The sequence below is a fragment of the Sturnira hondurensis genome, unplaced genomic scaffold, assembly GCF_014824575.4.
Source record: "Sturnira hondurensis isolate 20B ecotype Veracruz unplaced genomic scaffold, ASM1482457v3 Scaffold0018805, whole genome shotgun sequence".
In the NCBI taxonomy this organism is placed as follows: domain Eukaryota; kingdom Metazoa; phylum Chordata; class Mammalia; order Chiroptera; family Phyllostomidae; genus Sturnira; species Sturnira hondurensis.
The window spans coordinates 850834-874317 of record NW_028091436.1 but is presented as its reverse complement, the minus strand read 5'-3'; the positions used below and the strand labels follow the sequence as shown (position 1 = coordinate 874317).

Genomic DNA, 23484 nt, shown 5'->3' with positions numbered 1-23484 from the left:
AACTTCTGCAAACACCGAAATCCGAGCGGAACTCGCATCCTTAAGAAAAGAATTGCGTTTGTCCCGGAAAACAGGACCGAGTTCCGCCGAGGAATGAGAGTTTGCTTACAAAGTTAACCGAGGAAGGAAAAAAAAAAAATCCCAAACCCACAACTGTGTCTTTTTTTTTTTTTTTCTGACAAGCAAAACGGGCAAATCACAGTACGAATGCAGGGCAGAGGGGATAGGAAGGGGGGAAAAAAATCCTTGAAAAAGCTCAGGTCCCAGTCCCCTCCCCCACCGGCCCCTGCAAGGGCAGCTTCCCTCCCTTTCCGCACGAAGTCTGCCTCGGTGAAATCCTACAGTCATTCTTCCACACATAAAGGACAAATAAGCCCAAGGGGCGGCCCTCCATGCTTTCAGTTTTAACTCCTCGCCAATGCGCGGCGCAGGCAGAAGGCCTGAGCTGGGTGCCCGGCCAATGGGCGGGCGGCGTGCGCCCCACGTGACCCGCCGCCCCTGCCTTTCTCGGGCGCTGCGCCGGAGTTCAATTCAGAACTGCGGCCAGTGCAGCCCTCGCCGGAGCGGGACGCCGGAGCTCCGGGCCGCGTCGCGGGACCGACCGGACCGAGCCCCCCCACCCCCACACCCTTCCCCCCGCCGGGAGCGGGGCTCTGCACCTGCGGCGGGCGCAGTCTGGCTCCGGCCCCCGCGCTGCCCCCGGGGACGCGGAGCCAGCGCCGAGGGCCATCTGCAGACGGTGAGTGCGCCTTCCTCCCCCGCCAGCGCCCTGGCTCCGAGAGTTTGAGGTCATCCGCACCGAGTGCTGGGCGGTTTCGAAGGCTCCCCTTTCCTGCGCGGGGTCGGGAGGGTATATCCCAGGGGCAGGGAGTTCTCCGGGGCCCAATTGTTGCTTGGGGCGGGGAGGGAGGAAGAATGGGAGAGAAAGTCGGGCCCTGCATGGCGCGGCCGCGGGCGCCGCGGTCCCGGAACGGAGCCCCCGCGTGCTGCTTTGTTCCCAAGGAGAGACGGAGGCGCACACGCGTGCCCGCCCTCCGCGCCCCGCCCTCCGCGCCCGCCGTCCGGGCAGGTCCGCCCTGGGCCCCGGGGAAATAAAAGACAAACTTTGCTGACGCCGCTGACCAGAGCCCCCTCCAGGCCCCCAGCCCTCGGGCGGTCGTTAGGATTCGCGGCGAAACGCGGCCGAGGCACTTGGGGCGAAGAGCTCTTCCATTCTGAACAATGGCTTCAGGCCAGGGCTTCTTTGAATTTATTTTTTAGCCCCCACTTAGCGCTTCGTAGTAACAACGATGGAGGCCGAACTGGTTTCGGTGTTTTCGCCCACAAAACGTACAGTCAGGTCCTGGCAGAAATGAAGGGGGGGGGGTCCCAGACGGCCAGTGTGGAGACCGGAGGGAGGAGGCGGCTTCCGTCCCAAGACCCAGCCTTCCCTGTAGAAAGGTTTTTTTTTTTTTTTTTTTGAAATTCCGAACAGGGTGGAGTGAGGGGGTGGGGGTGGGGAGGAAGCACGCGGAAGCTCCTTTATGGAAGAATGCTGGAAGGATGAAATAATTTGGGGTCTCTTCTCACAAACAGGCAAAAAGGTAGCCTTCAAGTTACGTTCACGGTAAGATTTTTTTGGTGGAGTTTCAAACAGAAGCAACCTACAAAGCAGGTTTTTTTTTTTTTTAATTTATAAAATATTTGGAATCAAATGGGGTGGGGGAAGGCGGGCCACTGCTTTTCTTTCACGTGCAGCGAGCGTAATCCAGCCATGTTTGCGCCTTTACTTCTGGAATCAGCCAAAGCCTTGGAAAGTTATCGGCTAAGTCTGGTAAGAAATTAAAAGGCAGACCAGATGGACGCGGTTGTGACTGATGAAGGTTTCGAACAACAAAGCCCCGAGAGAGAGAGAGAGAGAGAGAGAGAGAGTGAGTGAGTGTGAGTGTGTGAGTGTGTTTGGGAGGAGCCGTTGCCCTCCTCGTTTTTAAAAGAAGGATATTAACTCCATCAATTATTGAAAGGAATTATTCGCAGGCTCCAGACATAACTAATTACGGCTTCGAGAGCTCCGCCGGAGCAGAGCCTGGGTGCTCTAATTATAAAAGTCCAAGACGTTAGGATTCTTTCTTTCTTTCTTTTTTTTTTTTCTTAAAGAGGACCCGGACACACATTTTCACATAATCTCAGTGAAATACACCATTTTTTTCTTTGTCTGCTCTCACGTTATCCCCATCCCCCCCAGCCACCACCACCAACCCCCCCCACTCCACTCCCCCCCACTCCACTCCCCCCTCCCCTCTCCACCCCCCCCCCCGCATGTGGGGACACCTGAAGGCGAGACACGTAATGACCGGCAGAGCTCAGCCGCCCGGCCTCCAGCCAGGGCCCCCACCCCGCGGCCAGCAGCCTGCACGCAGTGCCTGCCCTGCCCGCCCTGCCCTGCCCCAGGTCCCCGCTCCGTGCAGAGGGGCTGGGAGTCCGGCTGCGGAAAGATTAAAGACAATATCCCCTTTCTCTTACCCCAGACAGCCTGGGCGCTTAACCCTTTCATGGCCTCGAAAGGCAAGACTCCTTCCCGCTCCGGGGCAGCTCTCAGGGGACCCCGCACACGGTAGAAGCGCGCGCTGCTCCCTGGGCAGCGAGGCGCGGGCACAGACCCACCCCAGACATCTCAGGCTCCGCCGTGTGGCCCCAACCGGAGCTCGGCCTGCTCGTGCAGGGAGGCGCGTTCTTGATGAGCTGGAGCTGTCTGAAGTCTGGAACAAGTCGAAGATCTGGGGAAAGATTTTTGCAAACCTTGCAGAAGGTTGTGCTATTTCCTGACTGCTGTTCTTTAAGCAGCCCCCCCCATCTCTCTGTCTCCCTCTCCCTCACACACACACACTCACACTCGAGACACACTCAGCCAGGCAACCCTATCATGGTATCGCAGAGAAACCAGGTTTGCTGGTGATGTCACCAGAGCACTTCGCCTTTGTGGGCGCCACGCGCACCCCCCTGCTCGCCAGGGTCTGTTGGGTGTGTGCTCAAAGGAACCTCACGTGGCTGCGGGGCCACCCGACCCCCGCAGGAAGGGACTGTTTTGTTTGCAGCGCGCTCTTTCTCTTTCCTGAAGATGCGTTTGGGGGGCAGTGCGGACATGTTTTTCAAGGTTGTACCTCGCCAGGCAGAGTTTGCTGGTTCTAGGAAGCCTTATTAACATGCAGGCGGAAGACGGGAGAGGTGGCTGAATTTCAATGGCCATGCACAGGGTGCAGGAACGGTGAGCGCCTTTGAAATCACTTGGAGGAAACGCTCCAGTGCGGCCCGATGGGTGCGAGGACTTGGTGATTCTTACTCGCATTTAAATTTTTGCAGCCGTGAAAGCTTTTTGACTATTTCTGCTTAAGGAGAGGTTACACACAAATGATTTAAAAGTAATTCTGGTTTCATGGACTCTTGTTTCCATGGTCGGTAGGCTAAAATGTTATGTGCTGGGGCAGCGTTTGGATTTATTTTCAGGTCTGTTTTATGGGTCTTACACTAAACAGTTCTCTACAAAACAAGTGTTCACGTTTTAGAAATATGTAGATTTAAGTACATTGTTTTATTTTACTTAAATAGAAAAAGTTTAATAATTTTACCAAAACATATTACCGTATCTGAGATGTAAATATAAAACAACTGTGTATACAATGTCTCTTAATTACCGAGTTTTAATGTATACATAAATTAATCTTCATTCATAAAGGATCGCTGGGTATACTTACCAGTTCTCACATACCAATTTCCTGATATATTATTTTCTTCATATTGCGATATTTGCCCCAAGAACTTCTTTCTCACATACTTACAAAAGGATTAATTTTGAAAGGATTACGAGGCAAGCATACAGGGACGGCACAATTTTTACTGCACGCAGTAATGAGATTAATTTTGCTGATGGATTTGTGCAGTTGTTTTCAAATAAGTGAGAAGGGTGTTTTGTTCTTTTTTGCTCTCGTGTTCCTATTGAGAAAAGTATAGAGCTTAAAGAACGGAGACATTTTGTCCTTGGGGCGGGGGAGGGGGGAACAAGCTACACGAGTTAGGTGACATTCTAAGGAGGTAAGAAAGCCATGTGGTCGAACAAATAACTTTGAGAAATTCTGGGGCCTGATGCAATGTGCTCATAAACAGTTTTCTCGTCATCCAGTGGGGCTCTTGCTTGGGGATGAATTATGCAATTGTTTCATCAGAGATCAAAAACGAGGGAAGAGTTAGACTTCCAATTTCACCTACTTTTTGAAAACAAACCACGGCACTGCCCACAGGGAACACTCATTACTAAAAAGGCATGTTTCAAAGAAAACAAGATCACGGACTGATCGAAACAGTTGAACTACGTAACGCCCATTTGGAACAAATGGTTTTTCAGAGCCCGATGAGGAAGAACAATTTGCTACAGTCCAGTCCATTCTCCCCACACAATAGTAACAATTTATTGGAAAGGGCTGAACAAAGTAAATACACAAAAAACAGCCAGTGATGTATTCCGCCAGGGACCTATCAAGATCCTCTTGTTCCATGTGTTAGAATACTTAGTCCAATTATTTATTTATCTGAAGACTTTAGTTAAAACTACACTCTCGCTCAGCCCACGTTAATAGTCACATATCCTATTTGCATGTAGTACGTGCAGTATGTAAAAATGCTTATTTAAATATAGCCATATGGAAAAACTAATCATTGGTATTGTCTTACGAGCAGAGTTTTTTTTAATGCTCTAGAGTTAGGATATTAGCATATTTTAATACAATGAGATTTGGGAGCGGCCATCAGCCAGCTGTGTGTCTGCCGGTGGTGGGCCTTGCTCTGACGGTGGCCACATTAATGTAGGGAGGGTGTGATTATTGCAGTTGCCTTGAATCAGAAAAAAACTGAATCCTATCAAAAGACACGACTCTAATTTGGCAAAGAGTATAAAATGTTCTTTTTATTAATATCTCTCTTTCTTACCAGGATGAAGCTGATTTCTAAAAGTGCACTCACAAGCACATTTTCTGTTTGTGGAGCAATTAGGGCTCCCCAAAACTTAGCCTGTGGGCACAGGGCCTGAAATTGTTTCCGGTGCGTGCGGTCGGCCCCTCCGGCCCCTCCGCACTGAGCAGGCAGTGGGATTGGGGTGGGGGGCGGGGTGGGGGCTGCAGCCTCAGTGAGCAAAGGCTGTGAGCTGGTTTGGCTGCTTCCTGCCTCAAATGGTCGTCTCCCAAATCACGCATGTCTGTGAAAACTATCAGGTTGTTCTCACAGTTTTCCAAAGACCCAAGGCCCTGGTGGTACCATGAAGGCAATGTGTTTGCACAGTGATGGGACATTCAGCTGGGTTCCAGGGGGCTCCTGCATCCCAGACCGGGTGTGGAGGTTCAAAAAGAAGCGTTTAGGTTATTTCACCATCAAGGGATTAGGGGTTGATTTGGGGCCCATCTTTTTCGAGAGCCAGCCCCGCGGTTCAGCTGAGACAGCTTCTCTGTGCAGCTCTGACCAGGTGGCCACGTGCGCCTTTCTCATTTAGATGAGGCGCCTCCTTTCAATGCCATCTTTCTTCTTGACCCGCTTAAAAATTCCAGCGAATGAAATCAGCCCAGGATTTTCAATGCTAATTGGCCATGTGCAGGGGGGAGGGGGGAGCTCAGTGGCAGCATTGTGAGGCTGGCGGCTGCAGGGGTGACCCTGCGTGCTTCCCCTGCTGGCCGGCCTAAGCTCATGGACCTCGCCGCCTTTGTATTAATATTAATAGGGCCCCGTGCAAACTGTTGGACTTGGCTGTTTCTGCCGTGTATGATCACAAGTAATAAGAAAACAAAGTCATACACTTCCAGGGCCTCCCGACTAGATACAGAGAAAGCAAGTCATTGGTTCAAAGTACGTGAGCACGTTGGCATCGTGATCGAGTCCAGACAAAAGCCCGGTGATGCCGCATTTCGTTTCCTTGTAGCTGGAATAAGTCATCACTTTTGGAGTGTCTATAAATACATACATACTTTTACCTACACCGTGAAAACGGGCAATACCTAAGATTCTTGGTCCATTATTTGCATAGTCATTATATAAACAAAAAGTCTCTGGGGATTTTATTTGGTCTTGGATTAGTAAAAAAATGTCAGGGGTTTAAGGAGATAAACACGGCAGCCTGGTGCCTGGCCTCTGCAGTAAGACGGGGTGCACCCGTTTGGGGCTGTTTTCTCTCCCCTGCAAGTTCTGGACTCTGATAATTTCCCCCTTGTTTGTTACTGCAAAGACTCAAAAGATATGCTCCTTTTTAAAAAATTTAAGAAACGTGACATTGTGAGATGAAAACAAGGTACCCTTCTGATACATTATTTTTACCAGTAGAGACCTGCGCTGCAGCTGCCTATTTTAAAAATGTATGATCGAGATGAGGAAAACCTTCAAGTTGGGCCTCGCAGCAGCCCTGCCTCTAGTTGGAATTCCTCGTCCCTCCCCCAGTTAACGTCCTGTCTCGGGACAATCTGCTGGGCGCCAAACGGGGTGTCCCACCGGGGGCCTCGCTGGTGCGGATGCCTGGGAAAGGCGTCTCATGACTAGCATTGGTGAGGGTTTCTCTGCATCCGGACTACACCAGATGAACGTGCGGTTGCCCGTGGCCTTCACAGCTGAGAACAAGGCCTGTTCTCAGTCACCGCCGTGGGACCACGGGTAAAGAAGTCCGTTCTTTATGAGCTTTGGGAAATTTACGTTTCTGACTTTGTCCTGTGTGTGTCCCTGTGTGCATGTACACACACCCGTGTCCATTCATGTTACCAAAATAGAAGAGCTCTCCTCATGCCATTAAGAATGTGTTGGTGAACACACCTCACATGTTTTCCCCACTGATTTATGGATGATAAAAATCCACCAGAAAACTGGATATGTGGCAATGATTTAGTCTTGTTTTACTGCCCCAAACGCACAGGACATTATTTCTCAAAGAAATCGAAATGTAAACAGAAAACCTAAGCATAATACCAAGTCTAAGGTATTCAGTTACACATATTTTTACCTTGGTTTTACTCCTGTAACAACAGATATTAATTAGCAGTGAGTCTAGCCCTGGACGTGGGAGGGGATGGACGATGGGGTCTTGGGGAAAATTGCAGAAGTCGCATTGGCACCGCGATTGCAGCTAAGATGCTCGCAAAGAGACGTAAATGGGGGAGCTCGGAGCCTCTCCAGGGTTCTCTGCCTTGGTCTTGGCTCTGTAGGAGCACAGATCATCCCAAACACCCAGGGGGCTGTGATGTTTACATCCGTCTGGGGTCTCGGTGGGGGGGGTCGCCGGTGCTGTGGCCTGGGCTTCGCAGCTGTGTGCGGTGCCTGCCCCTCCTGCGCCCCTTTCCTGTCCCGGGGACTCCGGCGATCCATCGGAAACAGGGTCTGAGACACCTGCTGGCCCCCTTCCCCCTCCCAGGACACCCTCTCTGTTCCCTGGCTCTTCCTGAAGGGATCTGCCAACCCCCACCCCCACCCCGACCAGCAGGCACACCTGCTCCTGAGGCCTCCCCCCCCCACCCCCGGGCGCTGGGTTCTCAGCCACAGCTGCCTGCGTACGGCTTCACCTCGCCCTTAAGTGTGCAGCTTTGGTTCACAGTCAGGGCTGCATGTTTTTTCCACATTCTGCATTTTTAGACTGTGAAGGAGGTGGTGCTAACGGAGCAATCGTGGCCTAGGTGTGAGGGGCAGGCAGCGACCTGCAAATGGGCAGTGAGCTCACACTGAAGTCGCCGAGAAAGACTGGACAGCTCCCCCTGGCGCTGGCCGACAGGGGCCGCCTCGGGGTGGGGCCCGAGGGAAGCTGACTCGGCCGATTCCCTGCAGGGAAATGGCTGTTTTCATGTAAAGGGCCTAACTTCTCTGTGCAGAGCTGTTGACCCAGAGAGGGAAAAACACCCCATCTGTCCAAAGGGACGCGTCCATAGGAATATGAGAGTGGACGGTACTCGGCAATCCAGAGTGAGGAGACCGGTCGGGAAGTCGGTCACAGATGTTTGCGGCACACGCGCGTGGATTGTCTGGAAGCCTGTCCGTGTGACTTCGGCGTTTGGGGGAGCCACACTGGAACGGATAATCCCATTCCAGGTCTTAGGTACTAAAGTTGGTGGCTTAGAAACATGCGTGGAACAGACAGAGTTCCTGGTGTTGGGATGGTCACCCCGTGGTCCTGTCACCGTCGGTCACCTGTCAGGATATTGCTGGGGTGGGGGGTGGGGAATGAGGTGCTCAGCCACTTCCCCAAGGGCCTCTGGCCCTGGAGGGACTTGAAGATTCAAGCTGACCGCGGGCACTAGGGTGAGGCTGAGGGCAGAAAGGGTTAAGGCTTCAAACCTCTGTCGCTGGGTGGGGTCGGGGGAGCGGAGGGAAACCAAGGGAAAGGGGAAGCTGCTGGTGATTTGCTTGTGTTTGTGGGTTACCCACCTCTTGAAAAGGAGGAACCAGAGCTGGGAGGTGACTGGCAGGGGGTCCTGGGGCTCCTTCTGAGTCTCCGGGCCCGGCCCGCAGTGCTTCTGAAGGCTCCCCTTGGAGCTCTGCTCCCCTCGCCCCTCCCTGTTCCAGGGGCAGCATTTTTTGCAAGTGCTGTGAATTCCTGAGCGGACAGAGGGCGCTGAGCTGCAAACCAGCGCAGCAGAGATGACGCCTGCATTTGCAAAAAGTTAAGATCCACAAACTTCCATCTTCTTTTACGATTAATAAACGGTGAAGGCAGTTCAGATGGTAGCTGAGGCTATTCAGGTGCAAATTGCATTTAAACAGCCGGGTGTGGTGGCCCTTAGGATGAACCTTTGCAGGAATTTTCACAATGGTAATTTCTGTCTAAACAAATTCTCTTGGACATGAATTTACAAAAGTGTCTTTAATGATTTTTTTCTGATTTTTCACATACACACTCTAAGGTACACATGATGGTCTCATGTTCTGGCTTTGAAAATTAATTTTACTTTAAAAAGTTGCATTAACTACGAGAAGAAAACACAAAATGCTGTAGTATTTTACCCTGAAATATAGTAAAACATTGATTTTATCTTTTTGCTGAATTTTCTTTAGCAATTCTCTAAATGATATAAATTTCCCCCTTTTAAACACATATTTTTGGACTCTGAAGAAAATGAAATCTCTAACTTACGAGGGAAACAAGGACCAAAGGAATCACGTATAAATGTGTCATTTCAGCCACAGTTAACAAGTAGGAAGGAATTATTTTTAACTCACAGATATTTCAGACCACACCAAAAAGATGTCTTTATCCTGCTTCAGTTAACTTCCCTGGTGGCAGAAATGAAGAAAATAGACCCCTACCTCCCTCTTACTAAGATTCTTTACAATTTTTAAATTCTACCCATGTTCACCTTACACAGAGGATTGGTCATACGGTTAAGTCATTACATTTTAACGTCTCCATTGCTCCCCTTTTACCGGTTTCATACATGAGCACATGTTACAGGGAGCTTCACGCCTGCATGTTAATTTTCATATTTCTTACTTTCATGGTGTCTTGTAAGGATGCTCATTTTGGAACGCTCCGAGGAGCCAGAACAGCCCCCTTTGGCTCAGGGCTGAGAAGGTACCGGCAGCAGGACAGGTGAAGAGGTGAGTGCCACCAGCAGGCGTGGGCTGTGCCTCTTCTCGGGGAATCGCGGCTCTTGGAAAGGAGCAGACTCCTTCCTGAAAGGGGGGTTGAGACCCACCCAGAGCCGCATGCGGATGCGGTGTCACCGGGGGTTGGCACAGACCGTGTGGTCATGTGTCGCGGCCACAGGGACCTGAGGGCGGCAGAGCAGAAGTTGGCGTGGGCACCTGGCTGCCCTGTGTTTTCGTAACATCTACGGAGGGAAAACTCTAGCTCCCCCCCACACGCCCTTTGCCAGTTGGGCAGCGATACCTAGAGATGCCAGCTGTCCGTCAAAAACTAAGTCAAGGTCTTGATGCCTCTTTAAAGGGAAAAGGTGCCGCCACGGTCCCTCGATCAGGCGCCTAAGGTTGCTCACCACCTGGGCTATTTCCAGCCCACGTCTGTGGACTAGAGGCTATTTCAGGAGCGGACAGTAGGTCACCACTAGGAAGTGCTTGCTCCAGGCGATGTGTAGGTGGACGTTGTCCAGTGGTGAAGACAGACGGGTGCAGGACTGTCAGGTTCACACCTGAGGACCGTGTGCCCTCAATCAGTGTGATGTCTGATCTTTTATGTTAGGTGCAAATAAAGATTCCATGACTGACCACACGGTTTCTTAAAGGAAACAGTATTTTTGGATGCAGCTTCTTTAGATCTGATTTCTTCTCTCAGGGCTGTGCACAACATGTTCATTCAAAGACATCGCATTTTCACCCCACAAGTTGAGGGGTGTGGAAAGCCGGTCTCTAAAGGCTCCCCTCTTCCACAGACACAAGACACCCACACTTGGCCACTACATGTTCACAGGAGTCCTCTCCATCTCTGCTGCTCATCTCCTCCATTAGCCGTTCGGCTCCCCAAGCTGCCTAAGATTAACATGTCTGTTTCTCATGACAGTCCCACCGCAAGTGGGAGCAGCGCTGGGTAAGGAGTGAGAAGATGTTTTACTCGTGACCTGGGTGACACTTGACCTCACCAGCAGTTTAGGGAGTCAGGGCTGGTGGGTCTCCCAGGTCCTGGGACATACCTCTCTGGGGTTCACTGAAAGTGAGACGATTCGTGGGTCGCCCCGTCCCAAGAGCTCAGAGCAGTCCAGTGTCAGAGTGGTCCACGGTGGGAACCTGTGGTCGCAGTGACACTGATTTCCGGACTAGTCCTTTTCAGTATCGAGTCTGCACCTTTCACATTCCTTCATGTAGAAACCCCGACTGCATGTGCCCCCCAGAGCGTGTTCCTCATGGGAATCCGACTTCCTGCCCACGTCCTCCTCAAAGTGTCTTAGGGAAACAGCTTAAGGAGGACAAGCTCGTTCTGAGGATGCGCTTTTCCAACAAGCCACGAAGGGCAGGAAACGGCCCAGACGCCTCTCTGTACAGGCCCTTCCTGACTCGGGTACCTGGGCAATCTCGGTAATGGTCTGGGGCCGTGGGGCCGCTCAGCAAAAGGGGGGGTTCACCGCAGGACAGACCTTAAGGGTCATCACTTAGGTCATGTGACTGCCGGGGGCGGTCCCCTGAATGCTGATTTAGACATTCACGCCAGCAGTTTGGAAGCAGGTCCTAGAGATGTACAAAGTGACTGTATTGCGAGGAAACACGCTTACTGTTTTTATTACAGGGAAGTTGGCCACTGAGGGATCTTGCCAACGTTGTGACCCTGAATTTTAGCAATGCAGAGTTACTCAGGTTTCTGGTTTATGAACAAGCTAGGTAAGTCATAAATTCTTCTAATTCAGGCCCAGCTAATCTGTAATGGCGGAGTATGCGTCCCGAACATCCGCAGGGAGCGAGTGGATGAACAGAATTTAGTGTTTCAAATGTCAGAAGCCGAGATGATATTAAAAATCCAAAAATCAAGAGTACAGCCTGGTCATGGGCATATAGGGAGGAATAATAAATACAGAATGAATCCCAAAGACGCACTTTCTATATGAAGTTATAACTACATGGAGACTTTTTTCTACTAAAGTCTGCACAAAAGGTTTAATTTCTTTTCAGAAATTGTAATCAAAAACTATTCAGATCATGTCAATAAAGCAGACAATTAGAAACTAATTTCTTAAACTTACTTGTCCACCCAAATTATCTCTGGCTCTAGAATATTGTATAAACAAAGAATAGATGCAAATGAAGCTGCTTTTGTAGATCCCACAGCACACAGAAATCCAGCCACCAGGGTAGCTGTACCATGAAATGGGGGGAGTGACTGTCATTTTCTCCATCCTCCTTTTAAAAAAAATCGTTTTGTTCAAATAGTCGTATAAGCCCACCCATGAGATGGGGGGAAATGAAGGAGAAAACTGAAGGATCTGACAGCAGATGATAGGGAATCTAGAAAGTAGACTCTTAACTGGAAATGTGAAATCATTTCATTGAAATTCATGTGCATTTTCGGAAGTAGTTATTTCAGGTTTGGGTGTTGTGTGTCCTTGTGGGAGCTGCGATACCTTGTGGACAGGCGCACATTAATAAACACCGGGATATTATTCATGGTGACGTTTGGCCTTGGTAGAAAGAACCTTAATTTCGTAAGTGCTGTCGAGGGTAAATTGAATTTATGCATCTGAATTTTCATTACAATTTTTCCAGTGGGGGGGTAAACTGAGGAAGAACTGACCTAGCAAATAGCAGAGCCTAAGTGCGCAAAATAAAATGCATCAACATTTTTACGATCAAAGTGAAAATTCCTTTTCTTTTAATGTAAGACATTTATTTATAAGTCACACCTCAGAGCTCCAGAGTTTGATTATCTAGTCAGTGAAGTCATACTATTCAACTAGAAAAGGGCCTTCAAGTTCATACGCAGACCAAGAAACGGGCCCGCAAAGCGAGAGGCCCTTGGTCCACATTCCTGGGGTCGATGATCTGGACGATAGGATTCTTTCCCTCGCTCTTTACAAATGGCGGGATAAAGGGAGACCTACACAGATGAAAGCACAGTGGTGCCTTTGGTCAATCACATTAGTTCTGATAAAAGTCCAGCTGCAGATAAAACAGAGCCCACTTGGTTTAATGAGAAACGTCAAACCCCTCAGAAGCACTTGGCCTCCTCACTGGCCAGCCTTCCGCACACGCCCTGCCTGGCTCCTGCCACTGGGGAGGTTTATTCCGTGCACCTTCCAGTGAAGCTCAGCGCTGGGCACGCAGCATCTAGTCTGCAAATATTAAAAGGTGGTCTGTGTCCTATCTCCCTGTTTCTGGAAACGAGGGAACCTAGGAGTAGACTGGCTGAGTAGCAAATTCAGGGGTGCCCTGACGCCCGTCGGGTGGGGCTAGCATTTGGACCCAAAGACCAGCCTCACCTTCGGCATCGAGTGGCTTTTCTCCCATTTTCTTGCTGAAATAGGCTGTAACATGGGCGGGGAAAACGTACGTGCAGTGAAGCATTTTATGAACGTGAGACTTAATTTTAGAAAGGATACCGTGTTGAGTGAAGATAAAGATACAACCAGGCAAAAGCCCATGTATTACCCTTGTTTATGTAAACTTTCTGTGCACTGAAAACTCGAGACAGTCACAATAGCAAGACCTGACCATGTGGGTCATGCACCTTCGTTTTCACACCGACTGTATTTCTTTGAAATCAGTTTGTCCTCGGTCAAGGTCCTTATGGCTCATGACTTGCCTCTTTTCTTAGCTCCTTTACATAATCAACATATCCAGCTATTCCATCTAAACTAAAGTCAGGCTTTCGAAAGTAACCTAACCTGGCGGCATTTTCGTAAATGCAGTGCACTGGGCTGCAATGGCCGCCACCCTAATGAATGCAGCCACCAATCAGTCTTGCGAGGGACGAGGGACGCAGGTTCTCAGACTGTTACAATGTAGCTCCTTCCTAAACCTCTGAGTGTGTTGGAGGCTGCCTCTGAGGGGGTAATTGGACATGAACCTAGTCTGTGTTCTCGGGGTTTACAAAGAAAGTCTGTCCACGATTGTAACATTGGGCCCGGGTCTTTGCAGAATTAAAACCCTGTGCTTAGCAATCTCGCACCTCTCCATACCCCCCCGCCCCGCCATTTCCCCCGGTTTCTGCACACGACCGAAACTTGTTTTGCTCGGAGCCCTGGCTGTGCTCACAAGACCCTCTCGTGATTCTTTAAACAACTGGACGTTTCTAGATGTGAAACTCTCGACTCAAAAATCAACTTCTTTCTTGGAGAAGAAATGTTAAGTCATTGCCAGAAAGTTTTCTTGTTGGTTCTCAGTTTTCTACAAAGAAAAAAAAAATAGTTCTCTCTTTTATGTCAGGTAGTGAAACTCGCTACAGAAAATCATCTATGCCACAAACAAGAGGAAAGCTTTCTGTTTTTCATGTGCCACAGTGGAAGGAATTGCTACTGTCTATGTAGGGTGTTTTATTCTCTTGAAATACCCTTGAAGGCGTTCACTACACTTAAAAACACGCGTCTGGCGTGTCTCGTGTGCAGTCTCGGCTGCGGTGGTGCAGGCTTTCACTGAAGGTCAAGAGCAGCATAATAACAAGTGACCGGAAGCTACTGTGGCAGCTTCCTGTCTGCAGGATCGCTCTGAAATCTAAGGAAGTTTACAGTAGATGGGAAATTGTCTCAAGTCCTGTGGGCTGCCCTGAAGGAGGTTACTGTGTATCAGATAAGGTTTTATTCCTAAAAATCAAGTTCTCTGACCCGTCTTTCAGATGCTACTGCACAGCTGTTGTTAAGGTTTCCGAAGGAACTTTGATTAGGAAGCTTTTGTAGTTGACTATTTGTTCATTGTTTACACCCAGTTTTCTGTCCAGCCTTCATGGACATGTGATTTTTTAATTATTCAGCAAAACATTCATGGGTTATCATAGTCTCTTCTTTTTACCACATGTAAAGAGTAAAGGTAAACCAACATGATGTCTCTAGGAGGAGAAAGAAAAAGATGCTGAGCAAAGTGTGTAGCCCCTGGTCGAGGAGAAACGCTTTCTCTTCACTGGGTTCTTGTTTATTCTCAACACGACGGCTGCGTGGGACGGAGGGCATCGGAACTTGAGAAAAACCCATTCCCCACCCTCGAGGTGTTCCCTAATTAAGTTGATTCAAAATGGAATAACACTTACATTGCTCAAAGTAATTAACTTTTTTAGAAAATCAAAATAGAGGCTGAAATTTAAAAAAAAAAACTAACTTTCTATCTGGGAGAAGAACATTTTATGCAAAACATCTTAAACTTGAGGGTAGCAACGTACAAAGCACTCAATCCAAAGTGAGCAGAAATGTCAAGGAATTACATTTTCAAAATTGTCCTTATTCAGTCATTTTCTAGGATGATCTTCACACTGAGGACCAGAGCACTTTAGAGTTGTGACTACATGAAACAGAGTTTATTCTGGTGTTATTATGCATGCGCTAATTATCACATTATTCATAACCTACTTTGCCCATCCCTGTAAATACACTGAACTCTCAGGATTGCGAAAGCGAACACTGGGTGATGTCCAGTATAACTTTGGGATCATTGTTTCCTTTGATTCCTTGAGTATTTAAAAATGGGGACCTGAGGATTAACCAGATATATCCGTTCGTTTTCAGAAAAAGGCGTACCTGCATTCACGTGGCTCAGAGTACTTCTGCCCCCAGTGACTGCCCTGGGCGTGGACGGTTAAAATCCCAACTCACGGCTGCGACCACGTTCTCTGGGGTTGTGGGGCAGGTGTGTGTCCAGAGAGGAACAGCAGGTGCCTTCTGCCGTGGGAAGAAAGTCTCGGCTGACCCACAGGCTCGGGGAGGAGCCCAGATACCTTTCGGGAGAGGCCCCAGCATCTTCCAGTGCGTGGGTGTCGCCCCGCACGCGCCCCACGCCGGTCTCCGGGAGTGGAGGTAGGCTAAGCTGGAGCGCGGGAGGCTGTGCTCTGTCGGGGGCGACTCGGCCCCCCTGTCTGCTTCATCCATGCTGGCCACGGGCCTGTGCTGTGCTTTCGGCTTCGGAGAGCCCTCCCAGGTAGTCTGTTGCACGGACTGAGCACCAGAGCGCGGTGGCCCCCAGGTTCAGTCCAGGGTGTGAAATGGGTGGGGTTCCCAGAGGCCCGAGGTCAGGCCGGTGGAGACAGTGCTCCACCACACTAACTTCTGGAAGGATCTGGACTGTAGCTCATGGCATCACTGGGTTGAGAGTCGTTGGCCAAGTTGACAGCAGGGCTTATGTTTCTCGGACGCTTTCTCTTCCTCACCTTAACCCCTGCCCTCGGCGGCATCCCTGTCATCACCTGCGGTCCTTTCTCTGTGCAGGAAAAACGGGGGTGGGGGCTTCTTTTGGTGCGGACTCCTCCACAGCCAACCTGACGGGTGCCTGAGCCAGGTGGTGGAATCCACGTGCTAGAAATTGCTAGAGTGTGCGTCCTTGTGGGGGTGGACCTCAGAGGGGACCTGCCAGGCAAGATCACGACTGGAACTGCTCTCTACAGAGAACGGTGCTCCAGGGAGGGAGCGGAGGGGCCCTCTGGGACCCCGTGGGGGCCGTGGGGCACGCTCCCTCAAACACGTGGCGGGGTCACCACAGGTAGCCCCAGCAATTCGTCCTTTTCTCGCACTTCCGTGGAAGTGGCACTCGGGTGTGGGTGGGGGTCGGCTCTGATGCCCCCTGGACGCTCCCTGGGAGTGAGCGACCCCGTTTCCCGCTTGCTCAGCTCCTTCCCTGCCCGGGAGCCTCCTGTGTGGAGGTAGGTGGTTCTTCAGGGCCACCTCCGAAGTGCCGACTGTGTCCCACGCATGGTCTCGATCATGTCCTTTAGTCCACGCGGTGTCCCCACGCCTCCTGGAGGACCAGTTTCCAGTTGCCACTCCATCGCTGCCGTTTTTATTGGGTGAACAGTATGAGTGTAGAGTGGAACCAGGTTTCATTGGCTGAGACAGGGAACGAGAGGGGAGAGTTGTGTTTTACTCTTGGTTTCCGTGGGTTTTCTCACGGGGGTGACACACTACCTCTGAATTAATGGGGGCTCAGGAGTTACCTGGGAAGCGGCCCCCTCTTCCTTGGCGCCGCCTCCTCGGTCTACGAGGCACGTGGAGTTAAAGGTTCGCAGCGGTTGCGGACGTCAGCCCCGCCAGACAGCACCATCGCGGTGCGAACACTCAGAAAGGGAAATCGTTCGGGCTGTTTGCCCCGTGTGTGGCCAAACGCATGTTCCCTGACAGAGCAGAGGCAGGCATCACGATACAGGTGTTTGCCATCAAAAGTCCCAATCTGTATTCATTTGATTTATTATACTAATTTAGCCACAGATTACCATTTAAACGCAGAGAAAATGAAGTGTCAGCGCAACTCGACGGAGAAATTGATTTAGGTGGTTTAAAGAGAAAATAAGATATCACATCGGGTCCCGCGCCGCTCATGGTTCTGAGTCGCAATTAAAAAAGAAAATGGTGTCTCATCATAATAATACAAAACGTGGATAGAATACGTTGGCAATGCTTTGTTTTCCTGCACAAGACAAGCATCCGTGCTTTGGGTGGTGCGGCTGCTCAAGGCACGCGGTAAACGGCGCCCTCCTTCCCGCCCAAGTGCCGAGATAGAGCAAGAAGTCAAGCAGGCGGAGACCGTGTCTCCTGTATTGATTCCTGTTGCTGCAGGTCAGTTTGGAGAGGGTGGCGTGTACCCCCAGCACGGGGGCTGATGTGGCTGCGTGGGGAGGGTCGCCCGGGACTGTGGGTTGTGCGGGCAGACCAGTCCCTGGGGGGAGAAAGGGAGAGAACGGGAGGCAGGGGGGAAACGCAGACACGGGGAAGGGGGGGTGAGGGAGAGCAGCCCACTCGCCTGGCGTTCCTTCCGAACTTGCCGACGAGATGCCTGCCTGGGGTAGAAGGAGTAGTAAGGCAGCCCAGAGACAGCGGTACGATCGCTACGCAGAAAAGTCTAGGGCAGAAGAAACTTCTCTCCGTGAGGATGTGCGTAAAAGTCAGTAGAATATAAAGTAGGTGAAACAATGAAAGACAGCTTTAAAGTAAAAGAATCCCATCTTTGATTCTTTAAGTAAATATTCACGAAGAGAGCTAACAACCTACACAGCCATGGTGGTGTGGGGAGGGCTCCCCACAGAGGAGAATTGTGAGCGAAGGCTGGTGCGATTGCTAGAAACTTCCATGGAGAGCCGGGGTGAAGAGCGCTGGGAGGTGGGCCCCACAGGCATGTGTCCGTCGCTCCCCCGGGACTCGGGGGTGGGTTTCCAAACCGTAAAGGGCAGGGAAGGTCGGTGCTCCCCCCAAGCAGCCCTGGCGACCTTCTGTCCCCCCGCCTACCACTCGGCACTAGCATCGCCGTCGAATTGAGCATGTTCTTTACGATAAAGGATTCCATTCCCCAGGTCTACAGAGGGTCCTTCTCAAACTGCCTCCCTGTCGTTAGTACGAACATAAATACACAGCGAGTGTCTAGGAAAAGCATTTTGTTGTATGAAGAGTCCTCTCACCCAAGGTTCGTCTTCTACCAACACTGAAAAGTCCTGCGTCATAATCTCAAGCCGAAAATATCTGTAGCCAAGTCACCCCAGGAAGTGGAATTAATGAGGTTTTTTTGCAGAGGGTAGAAACGACTTTGCCCACCGGGTTGGTGGGGGCCGCCCTCCTCTTGGTCCTCTGCTCGGGCAGATGTCCGGCCACAGCAGCCTTTTCAGAACTGCCCTTTCGGGGAGGGCGGCCTGGGGAGGGTTTGCGACCCCAGGGACGGTCTCACCCGCGGAGATGAGGGCAGTGCCCAAGGAGGCCAGCACACCGGGCAGAGTCCCCTGCAGCTTCTTGCTCTGAAACGGGAGGCGGCGTGTGAGGGTTGCCCTGAGGAGTCACACGGGCGAACACGTCTGAAGGGCTGGTGGTATCACGGACACTTTGTATTTAAAGCTATTGGGTTGGCGTTGAGTAATTAGATTATGTGGGTTTTAAGTGTGCGTTCCCGAGAGACCGGGTCTATACATGGCCCTGGGCGTCCACCACCCAAGGTCAAGTCTTCCGTCACCATGTGTTGGACCCCTTCGCTCCTCACTGACCCCCACCCCCTTCCCTCCGGTCACCTCCACACTGTTGTTGGTCTGTGGGCTTCAGTTTTGCGTCCCATGTGAATGAATGAAATACGGCTCTTACCTTTTTCCATCTAACACGTTTCACTTAGCACGGTGTTCTCCAGGTCCGACCATGTTGTCACAAAGGGCTGAGGAGTGTCCACCTTCCTATGTCCATCGGGGTTCTCCATGGAAACAGGTGACACTACGTGCGTGCGCGTGTGTGCATGTGTGTGGAGAGAGCTCAAGAGAAGACAAGTGTTTATTTTCAGGAGTGGCTGTACAGGGAGGCACACCTCTTGCCCTATAAGCAGAGATCTGATCCTCCCAACACACTCAAAATGTGACCAAATGTGAGTAGCACAGGTCCTAGTTAAACTGACTGTGAAGAAGATTTTAACATTTATGCTATTTTTTCCCTTTATTTTCCTGCAAAGGCTCAAGGCCTAGTGCCTAGATGTAGCTGTTACTTATCGAGTATCGTAACCTGCCTGGGTTATTGAGGATTTCTTTTTAAAGCCACGCAACTAGAGAAAGAGTAGAAAGTCCTCATTTTCCCCGTGCGTGTGGCCAGGTGTACACGCACGTGCGGGGACAGGGAGGCCGTGTGCACGTCCGTGTGCGCCTCCGCGGAGAGCCGGAGCGTGTAAACATCCAGCGCCCGCGGTCCTGCGGCATCCTGGGAACCTATTGTTCTGCTTTCCATGTGCCTCCCGAGTGTGCCGGCGCAGTTTCCTGCCATTGAACTCGCTTCCCCTGCTCTTCTCGGAAGGCCCAGATGAGCCCAGCCCGAGCGCCTCCGCTCTCCGCTCCTGCTACCCCTTAGTAGCCCCGCTCTGCCCCCTGGGTTGTGGTCTTTTGCCTGCGGAAGACTGGTCCCCCCACCGCTCAGCGTGCGGTCTCAGTCCCACGGCTGAGAAGTGCATGGTTGCTGAAATGTTGAATGATGGGGAGAGACTCAGAAAAACCCTGTGGAAATCCAAGAGCCTGTCTTGGGATGGAAGTAGCTCTAGCGGTTCTGGGGGTATGAAGTGTTTGCTGTCTAAATCGTAGTAATGAAACGGTCCCAGTTGTCTTTCCAAAAGCCTTAGGAACTAAGGGAGAGCAGGTAAACGTTGTTTGATTTTATTACATGAACTGCGTTTCCTCTTTCCTGTGACTTCACGAATCTGTGCTCACTCCACAGCCCACACTGAAGGCCATGATTGCGTTCATAGACCGTAATGTGGACTGTGTGCCGGTATCAGTCATTAAAAAGTGCAGAGAAAGCTCATCAAGGAGAAACCTCAGGAAATAAAGGGGTGACATGGAACAGACCTGCCTTTAGGAGGCGTGGAGAGGACACGACCGCGGGGCACGGGAACGGCGGGACCCTAGCCTTTGGTGCTTCTGCGCCTTAGAGACTGACCACTGTCCAGTCTTTTATTCACACCTGTGTTCTGAGCACCGATGCCTGGAGTCCGGCGCCCCGAGGAGACGGTGGTAAACAGACAGACAGTAAACAGGTACAGAACCCGCAAGGGGCGAGGAAGTCAACTAGGGCATTTTCTATAAAGTGATCGGGGGACCCCTAGGATAAGGCCACAGGTGAGCAGAGCCTTCAGTGAAAGGGAGGCCGGAGCAGCAGCAACGCTCAGACGAGGGCTTTCCAGGCACAGCACGTGCAAATGGCCTGGGGTAAGAGTGTATTAGGTGCTTGGGGAAGTGTAAGCCTGTGAGACTCAAAACCGAGTGAATGAGGGGTCAGTGGCAGGGGACTCTGAAGGGGCTGGGGAACATCGTGTCCGGCTTTGCAGGACATGATTGAGACTTGGGGCTTGGTCCTGAGAGGGGCGGGAATCTGGGAGAGTTGTGGCAGGAGACTCGATGTGATCTGCCTGCAGCTTTACCAGGGCTGTCTGGCTCCTGAGCAAAGTGCAGCTGGGGTGGGGGGTGGTGTGAGCAAGGAATGAGGAAGGGGTCCACTTTGGACCATGTGCCGATAACCCCTGCAGGAGACGCAGGTGCCTTATGGTAGGGACCTTGCGGTGCCCCCCAGAGGACGAGGTGACAAGTGGCTGGTTTCTGGAGATAGCTTAAGTTAGAACCAAGATCACATTGTTTTTTCAGATGTTTATGAAGTAGGACTCTACCAGGTGGAGATGGAAGATAAGTCTCTTTTCTTGGGGGGGACCCCAGAATACCATATTTACAGAGGCAATTATCCTGACTTGTCCACTGGGGACCTCGCGTGTTAGGGTCCCCCAGACCTGGGGGACCAAAGTCTAGCCAGGCCCCAGAGCTCCGAACTGCTGTCCCTGTCACTGCGTTTCTTCTTTTCCATACTAGGAGGAGTTTTGATCTAAAAGGCTATATGTGAAATATTTCAAGCGTAAGGAGAATTCGGTGTTGCCTGAACGGGCAGTTAGCCTCATAAAAAAGCTATCAGCGGCGTTTCTGTTCAGAAGCTCAGCGTGGGGATTTTAGCATTGCTTTGAATTTGGGCCCCAAACAACGATGCAATAATCCTTATTTGGGCAATTTAGGAAGCACACAATATGGAGGGATCCTTGCATTCACTTAGGGATATGTTCTGCGTTGCCTTGTTAATACGTGTTCAAAATATAAATGTTCCTAAAAGCATACCTGTAGGTAACTTTTAACACCATTCCTGGAGGTAGAAAACGTAAGTTTATTATTCTCAGTCCTCACTAGGCACGCACTTACTCACCCTGAAAATGCTGAAAAGTGTCTAACTCACCCCTGCGTTTACTCGTAAACGTGAGCCAGCCGGCTGGCGAGTGGGTTCGTGGTGACGATGCGGCTGTGTCAGGCGGCGGTGTCGCCGGATCTCGCTCCGCGGAGCCCTCTCCCTTTCTGTTCTTGAATAATCTCGGGGCCTCCGTGCCGCTCTTCTGCGCAGAACGCTGGAGTGCGAGGCAGGTGTCCGTGTCCTGATCAGAAAGCAGGACCTTGGCATTCCGCAGTCTTCCCCCCGCACGTGTCTGAGAGTCACTGTGTCCCCCAAGGGTCTCCGTTTCACCCAGGGCGTGGTCAGGAGGGTCCTCCGTGTCTGTGGGGAGGGAGCTCGGCCATTGGGCAGGCGGTTCTGGCCCCTCCTCCAATGGGAGCCTCTTCCGCTCCCGCGCAGACGTTAAGGGAACCCCTCTGGCCTTGGAAGATGCTGTAAGGGATGCGTGTGGTTCCGCTGTGGGTCCAGGGATATATTGTCTCAGGGTTACTGATGCTTAGCCCCATCCTTACGGAAATTAAATTCGGGGACAGTCAGCTTAAACCCTGATTGCATGTTCGAGATGTTTGCAAGAATATGTAAGAGGAGAAATTGGCGTGTACTGTCCTTTGTGTCTCCTGTTTAGCACTGTTTGGTCCCTTTTTGGCAAACGCACTAAATGTTATGAGGGAGTAGGATGAAAGGGCTCTTGGGTAGTTTTGTTAGGTCCCTGGGTCTAAAGTTTTCTAACTCATTAACGCACACGCACACACACACATCGCCCCTTAAAACCACAAATATCTCAAAATATTTGTTTATGAAGCTAATAATTAGCATTAGGAATATTTTCTTATAGAGCTTTAAGACTATAACCAAATCTTCTTAAAATTATAGTAATATAATGTAAAAAATAGGGAAGTTCTCCATTTATAATGTTTTGACAATTCTATAATCTTCACAGTTAGCAAGAGCTAATTATTAGGAAAAATTTTGCTGCATTACGTATAATTAAAATTGTGTATTATGGTGAAGGAAAAATAAACATCGAATGGTTTTGCTTAACATCCATTCTAAAAGGAAGAATTTTTATTATATGAAACTGTAATTTAAACTCATAGGTTGGCTTGATGGCTGTTTATTGACATAGAATTTACGAGGAAAAAACTGTGAAACATACCCAAGACGGGGAAGATCTGAGGTTTTCCTGTTTGTTGAGTCTTTCCCCCAGAGACAGTACAATATCGGCCGTGGACTCCATCCAGGCCTGTGAAATGCAGGAGGCAGGGAAGCCAGGGCCTTGAGAAAAACCAGGGTGCGAGTTCCTACGTAGAGAACGGGAGACACTGAGGGAGAGCCCTGAGTGTGGAAGACACTTAATGGGGGAAGGAGGGGCGACAGGAGCCGGCTGAGCCGATGCCTGGGCTTGCCCAGGATGCCACCGCCCGTTTGTCCCACTTCAGTGAAAGCGCAGGGAACCTTTCGGAGAGGGGGCCCCGTGTGGAGTGAACCGCGGAATGGGACGGCACCAGTGCCTAAAGGCTGCGCGCTCGCTGCTCCAGTTTTCTTCCAGGGAGAACTTGTGTCCCGTGTTTTGAAAGTCTCAGTAAACCTTTTTCCTGGAAACAGGTAAAATCCAACGAAGTTCGTGGGGCACACTTAGCTTTTCTAAGCGGCCTTTACGCAAATTCTTAAAAAAAGAATTTCTTAAAAAGTTGGGAATTCTTTTAAGCAGTGTCATTAGCATGTTTTATTTAAACTGAAAATGTAACTTGTACTTAAAAACGACTTTATTCTTAAATATTTATAGATTTTGTAAAGTAGAACTAAGCTTGTGGGAATATATGAGAGAGAAAGCACACTCTCCCTGTTAGATCCCCCAAGAAACTCGTGCTTTTACTTTCTGAAGTGAAAATTGAGCAGCATCGTTTCCCCTCTAGCAAAGCAAATGGGGTTTCTTTTGAAGGTGGAAGGGATGGGAAAGGAAGAAGAATAGTAATTGCTTGGCAGCGATAGTTTACCATTTTGCTCTTACTGAAGGCAAAGAAAAAATACTTTAAAAAAGATTTTATTTAGTTATTTTTAGAGAGCGGGGGAGGGAGGGAAACGTCCATGTGGTTGCCTCTCACATGCTCCCCACTGGGGACCTGGCCCACAACCCAGGCATGTGCCCTGACTG

The 23484-nt window shown here is 50.4% G+C and overlaps 1 long non-coding RNA gene across 3 annotated transcripts in view; it reads left to right on the top strand.

Moving 5' to 3' along the window:
- The first annotated feature begins 536 nt into the window (after positions 1–536).
- The window catches only part of LOC119003882 (uncharacterized), a 48283-nt gene continuing 25335 nt past the window's right edge, over positions 537–23484 (top strand). The window contains exons 1-2 of one of the 3 annotated variants that reach the window (XR_005070067.1): positions 537–739; positions 9498–9585. This is a non-coding gene — a long non-coding RNA (uncharacterized LOC119003882). Of the gene's footprint in view, positions 740–9497; positions 9586–19538; positions 20104–23484 lie in introns of those variants that run through there. The other 2 variants (XR_005070068.1, XR_005070069.1) reach the window with 2 other exon arrangements.